The sequence below is a fragment of the Triticum aestivum genome, chromosome 1B, assembly GCF_018294505.1.
Source record: "Triticum aestivum cultivar Chinese Spring chromosome 1B, IWGSC CS RefSeq v2.1, whole genome shotgun sequence".
Taxonomy (NCBI): domain Eukaryota; kingdom Viridiplantae; phylum Streptophyta; class Magnoliopsida; order Poales; family Poaceae; genus Triticum; species Triticum aestivum.
In genome coordinates this window covers 674,966,675-674,974,093 of record NC_057795.1, presented here as the reverse complement: position 1 = coordinate 674,974,093, position 7,419 = coordinate 674,966,675, and positions in this window count along the sequence as shown.

Below are 7,419 nucleotides of genomic sequence, written 5' to 3'. Positions count from 1 at the left end.
ATCTTTGTGAAAATTGTTCAAGCTTGCGAGGCCAATTGTCGGTATTTTACTCAAAGAAGAAATGTCACGGGCTTGAAGGGATTTAGTGCATATCAAAAAATCTCGGCAACTATGAGGGTAGGCATTCCGGCTGACTATGCCAATGAGTACCTTCGCATTGGTGAAGATACCACAGCTGAGTTAGTGCATAGGTTTGCCAAAGTGATCGTTCGTGTCTTTGGTACCGAATATCTCCGGGCACCCAACGAGGAAGACACAAAAAAAATTGATGGCATCTAATGAGAGAAGAGGTTGGCCTGGCATGCTCGAAGGCATGGCAGAGAATGTATTGTGGCAAGTCTCGTGATGCCACAATTGTGCTAGAGGCCGTACCATCCAAGGATTTATGGGTTTGGCATTGCCTTTTTGGTATGCTGGGTACTCTCAATGATATCAATGTGTTGCAACGGTCTCATTTGTTAGCTAGTGGTGATGCTCCTGCTTGCAACTACACTATCAATGGGCATGAATACCAAAGGGGTACTATCTAGCAGATGGTATATACCCTCCTTGGCGCACATTTGTCAAGAGCATCAAAGAACCCACAACTAGGAAACAATGTGAATTTGCAAGGGTGCAAGAGGCGACCCGAAAAGATATTGAAAGATCATTCGGGGTTTTGCAATCTAGGTTTGCCATTGTTCATGGTCCTACTCGTTTTTGGGACAAGTGGACCTTGAAAAACATCATGACATGCTGTGTTATTTTTCACAATATGATTCTCGAAGATGAGAGAGGCATGAACTTGGAGTTCTTCTATGATAATGTGGGTAGCCGTGTGAAACCAGCTAGAGACCCTAACTGCATTAGAGCTTTTCTTCAGACTTACGAGGAGATTGAAAATGCAAACACCCACTTCCAGCTTCAAGAGGATCTCATTGAGCACCATTGGCAAAGGGCTGGACAGTAACAAAACTCATTTTTCTATTTATTTTCATTTAATTCATGTGTGATTTGTATACGGGACAAGTTTTATATTGAATTATTTAGGGCCTGTTCTGATCTCCTCCCGCTCCTAGCTTCCCAAAATTCTAGAGCGAAGCCGAGCCGAACAATTTAGCCCCGAGAAGCTGGCTTCAGGAAGCTGTGATCGATTGTAGTTTTAAAATCTGGAGCGAGGCCGACCCAGCTCCACAAAAACGAAAAGATGGAGTTGGATGATATTACGGTAGAACTGCCACCGCTAAAGAAAACGGTTTGCTCGACGCTCGTAAGGAAAACGAATCGGTACATAAAGAAAATGGTTCGCTCTCCTCTCTCCCTCGAAATGTGTTGTTTCAGCCGGCCCAAATGCCTCCGAACTGGCCAGATTTTGGTTAGCTGGGCTGCCAGCCAATGGAGCGCTCGAAGAAGCTATCAATCGAGCCAAAAGTATCATGATCGCCAAGCAGAGCAGAAGCTAGTGTGAGAAGCTGGTTTTTGAGAAGTTTTGTGAAGTTGGAGGAGATCAGAACAGGCCCTTAGTTTGCTTCGATGATTTGAATAATTATTTGTAATGTGGATGATTTTTGTATTTGTGGTGTGGTATTGATATTTTATCTAAATAAATAATTGTAATGTGGATGATTGTTGTATTTATGATGTGGTATTGATATTTGCGGACTGGCGGGAGCGGCGCAAGAGCACACCATGCAAAGCCGACCCGTAAAAAAGCATATTCCGCAAATATCCATTTATACGGGTCCGTTTTGCGGGGTCTGACTCTACGGCCGCCCGCGCCGGCCCGCAAAGCCATTTTTTCGCGAACTGCAAACACGTTTTGTGGGTCGGTGTTATACGGGGTCTGCAAGAGATGCTCTGAGAAGTTGGTGCCACTGCCTTTTCTTGCTGACCTTTCCCCGTGACACCGGTTGGACAGGGCGGCTGCAGTTCGGCATCGTGGGCTCGTCTCATGCATTTTTTTTAGAAAAGGAGGATGTGCCCCCGGCCTCTGCATCTGGACGATGCATGCAGGATATTATTAATTATTCACAAAGACCATACAAGGAGATACATCAATAAGCCTGAAGCCACCATCTTGACAACACTGTTGCTACTCCTATCTCCATGATGAAGGCGTTCCGAACGTCCGGGCCTAATACCAAACAGACATCGCACCAAAGCCTAACATCTAAAGCCGGGTGTCCTATCCAAGCCACTACCTGGATTGGGTCCCACACCAGTCTGGCATACTCCTAGTGAGCACCGCATGCTGCAAGGGCCGTCGCCTCCATCTTCCCTCGGTCCATCCTAAAAGCATAACTGATGCACCATCCTTCACAGGCCTCTCTGCCATCAACGCCACCATGACGCCAGACAGCTTCCTCCTCCTGCGCGAATCCATCTCCTAGCATCAGACGCCAAGACTCCACAGTGCCACGCCACTGAGAACCGCCACCATCAATGTGAAAGATGAAGCACCGCTCCACCAAAGACGCCGTCCGCCGGTCCCTCGAGCCCGTGTGCACCTCCAAGAATGACGCCCCCAAGGGGGAAACGACACTAGAGAGCCACCGTCATCCGATCTACTGATCTAGGGTTTCCCCCAGAGGTAGCAGAGAGTGACCTTGAACTTCTCCACGGTGATGCCTTCAGGAAGGGAATGACGCAGATAGCGTCGCCATCGCCGGCCTTGGCAATAGCCAATAGCAGGTTTCCACCCAGAGCTGATCGAAGACCTCCATCTCTCATGCACGGGCTGCCGCCATCCCTGCCGGGATCTCAACGAAGACTCCAAGGAGTGGATCGGCGCCATGGCGTCATCGTCGTTGTGGCTGCCGTCGCCGGCCAAGGGTTTCCCCCGATCCCAAGAGCTCCACCATCCAATCACTGCCCACCACCCGGATCCAACGAGCAAGGCCACACCGAAGCCCAAATCAAGCGGGATAAGGTGAAGGATATGAAGCTGGCGCAAGTCGATCCAGATCTGGCGGCCGACCGACGGAATCACGACTGCCATGAGATCCCACCACCGGGTCCTCGCTGCCCACGCAAGCCGAGGAAGACCGGCCACACACCCGCAGCCACCCTCCGTCAGGGAAGGTGCCGAGGAAATATCTGGTACTCCTACCCCTAGCACTAGTAGAAAACAGGGCTTTGGTTCGGGCCTGGCCAGCCCATTAGTCCCGGTTCTTCATGAAAAGGGACCCATGGGGGGCATCAGACCCGGTTCATGAGCCCAGGGGGCCGGCCGGGGCCTCGTGGGCATTGGTCATGGTTCGTCTGGACCCATTGGTCCCGGTTCGAGGCACGAACCGGGACCAATGGGCCGCGCTCCTGGCCCACAGACATTGGTACCGGTTCATGCCTTGAACCGGTATAGAAGGGTTAATTTAGTCCCGGTTCATGCCACGAACCGGGACAAATAATTTGCCTATATATACGCATCTCCGCGGCAGAGCACTCCACAGTGCTCTGTTTTTTCTGGCCGGCGAGGGGAGGGCAATTGGGTGCTCTAGCTCACCTCCTATGCACATGAGGTGTTCGATGAAATGCCCGAGCCACACTACTTAAGCTTTCTCCTCTCGATGCTCGACCCCAGAGCTCCATTTTTCCCGAGATTTGTCCAGATTTAGCGGTCCGTCACGCCCCGTCCTCGTTTTCACCGCCGTTGATCGCCCACGCCGATCTCGTCGCCGACTCCATCGTGGTGAGCCTCTTGTTTTTATCTTCTTTCTGATTTTCTTACTTTAGATAGATACTTGTTTGATTTTCTTACTTTAGATAGATACTTGTCTGATTTTCTTACTTTTGACACACATAATTATATATAATGCACACAGATGAACCGGCAATGGATGTATGGTGACAGACACACCTCCGAGTATATTAAGGGCGTGCATAATTTTCTCGAAGTGGCTGAGGCAAACAAGCAGAATGGTTTTATGTGTTGTCCATGCCCTAGATGTGGGAATACGAAGTCTTACTCTGACCGGAAAATCCTTCACACCCACCTGCTTTACAAGGGTTTCATGCCACACTATAATGTTTGGACAAGGCATGGAGAAATAGGGGTTATGATGGAAGACGGCAAAGAAGAAGAGGACGATGACAACTATGTGCCCCCTGAATACGGTGATGCTGCAACGGGGGGAGCTGCTGAAGATTAAGACGAACCAGATGATGTGCCCGATGTTGCAATGAGGGAAGCTGCTGAAGATCAAGAGGAACCAGACGATGTGCCCGATGATGATGATCTCCGTCGGGTCATTGTTGATGCAAGGACGCAATGCGAAAGTCAAAAGGAGAAGCTGAAGTTCGATTGCATGTTAGAGGATCACAAAAAAGGGTTGTACCCCAATTGCGAAGATGGCAACACAAAGCTAGGTACCGTACAGGAATTGCTGCAGTGGAAGGCAGAGAATGTTGTGCCTGACAAAGGACTTGAGAAGCTACTGACAATATTGAAGAAGAAGCTTCCAAAGGATAACGAATTGCCCGACAGTACGTACGCAGCAAAGAAGGTCGTATGCCCTCTAGGATTGGAGGTGCAGAAGATACATGCATGCCCTAATGACTGCATCCTCTACCATGGTGCGTACGAGGATTTGAACGCATGCCCGGTATGTGGTGCATTGCGGCATAAGATCAGACGAGATGACCCTGGTGATGTTGACGGCGAGCCCCGCAGGAAGAGGGTTCCTGTGAAGGTGATGTGGTATGCTCCTATAATACCACGGTTAAAACGACTGTTCAGAAACAAAGAGCATGTCAAGTTGATGCGATGGCACAGTGAGGACCGTAAGAAAGAAGGGAAGTTGAGAGCACCCGCTGACGGGTCGAAGTGGAGAAAAATCGAGAGAGAGAGTACAAGGCTGAGTTTGCACGTGACCCAAGGAATGTATGGTTCGGTTTAAGCGCGGATGGCATTAATCCTTTCGGGGAGCAGAGTAGCAATCACAGCACCTGGCCCGTGACTCTATGTATGTATAACCTTCCTCCTTGGATGTGCATGAAGCGGAAGTTCATTATGATGCCGGTTCTCATCCAAGGCCCTAAGCAACCCGGCAACGACATTGATGTGTACCTAAGGCCATTAGTTGAAGAACTTTTACAGCTGTGGAATGGAAACGGTGTATGTGCCTGGGATGAGCACAGAAAGGAGGAATTTAACCTGCACGCGTTGCTGTTTGTAACCATCAACGATTGGCCCGCTCTCAGTGACCTTTCAGGACAGACAAACAAGGGATACCACGCATGCATGCACTATTTAACTGACACCGAAAGTATATATCTGGACAAATGCAGGAAGAATGTGTATCTGGGCCATCGTTGATTTCTTCCGACCAACCATCAATGTCGAAAGAAAGGCAAGCATTTCAAAGGCGAGGCAGATCACCGGAAGAAGCCCGCCATGTGTACCGGTGATCACGTACTTGTTATGGTCAATGATTTACACGTAATCTTTGGAAAGGGTCCCGGAGGACTAGCTGTTCCGAGTGACGCTGAGAGACACACACCCGTGTGGAAGAAGAAATCTATATTTTGGGACCTACCCTACTGGAAAGACCTAGAGGTCCGCTCTTCGATCGACGTGATGCACGTGACGAAGAACCTTTGAGTGAACCTGCTAGGCTTCTTGGGCTTGTATGGGAAGACAAAAGATACAGCTGAGGCATGGGAGGACCTGCAACTTTGGCAGAGAAAAAGTTCCAGAACCTAAAGTCTCATGACTGGCTTCTCGTCGAATATAAATGGAATAATAAATATGCCAGAGAAAAAGTTCCAGAACCTAAAGTCTCATGACTGCCACGTGATTATGACGCAACTGCTTCCGGTTGCATTGAGGGGGCTTCTATTGAAAAACGTCCGATTAGCCATTGTGAAGCTATGTGCATTCCTCAATGCAATCTCTCAGAAGGTGATCGATCCAGAAATCATACCAAGGCTAAGGAGTGATGTGGTGCAATGTCTTGTCAGTTTCGAGCTGGTGTTCCCACCATCCTTCTTCAATATCATGACGCACATCCTAGTTCATATAGTTGACGAGATTGTCATTCCGGGCCCCGTATTTCTACACAATATGTACCCCTTTGAGAGGTTCATGGGAGTCCTAAAGATATATGTCCGTAACCGTGCTAGGCCAGAAGGAAGCATCTCCATGGGCCATCAAACAGAGGATATCACTGGGTTTTGTGTTGACTTCATTCCTGAACTTAAGAAGATAGGTCTCCCTAAATCGTAGTATGAGGGGAGACTAACTGGAAAAGGCAGGAGTTCAAATAACTTAAAAAAAATGAAATCCCTTTGTAACAGACGAGTTTCCATATGGAATCCTGATACTTCGAAAGAGATTGTCCGTTTTGTACATGAAGTGCATCCAGTTTTTGCCGTAACCCTCCCAACTTTCTTGCACATGCTATGTGGATGAAATGATGATACCATGCCAACTTTCAACCTTTTCAGAGTTCATTTGAAATGCTTTTCAATTTCAAGGTCTTATAGCTCAAAATAATCAATAAATGCATGAAAAATAACAAATGAAGTCATAAAGGGATGAAAATTGATGATGTAAGTAGAAACCAAATAAAATGAAATAAACTTTAATAAAATATATAAGTAGAAACAAAATAAAATAAAATAAAATAAACTTTGATAACATAAATAAAATTTATGGACCTAAAATTAACAAAGAATTTTTTGTTCAAAACATTATAAGAAAAAAGAATTTTCCTGAAATAAATAAAATAGCAACAGTAAGTATTTCGTTGTAAGTAGAATCAAAACAAAATAAATAAAGCAAAAAAGCAAATAAAAAAACTGGGGAAAAATTAAAAAAAATGCCACCTAAAGGCCACCACGGCCTGCATACGACTAGAAACCCATCCATGGGCCAGGATTCATGCCCGTAGAAGGCCCAGCAGGCCCACATGCATAGCAGTGCGAGATTAGGCCCAGAGGCCTGCGGTTGAGAGGAGCTCAACGGAGCTGGCGGGGCAGGGCTTATAAACCGGTCGTGCCGCTCCTCGGCTAGCGAGGTGGGACTAAACATCCCACCGCACCGCGGCTTTGGCAGCAGGACATTGGTCCCAGTTGGTGCCACGAACCGGGACCAATGCACACCTTTGGTACCGGTTCGTGGCAACAACCGGTACCAATGCACCCCCTTTGGTCCCGGTTGGTGCCACCAACCGGGACCAAAGCCCTCTGCTTCCCGCCCTTTGGACTGCTAAAAAGAGGCCTTTGGTCCCGGTTGGTGCGACGAACCTGGACCAAAGCCTTTGCTATATAAGCCAGCACTTAGGAAATTTCCAGATTTCCATCGCCAGTTTCCCCCCGCCCAACGACGACGCGAGCTCATCCACGCGCCGCCAGGCTGCCCCGCCGCCGTCGCCGTCCCCCGTGCCCTCGAGCCCACGCCGACGCCGTCCGCCGCCCACGCCGTCGCCCATCGCCGTCGCC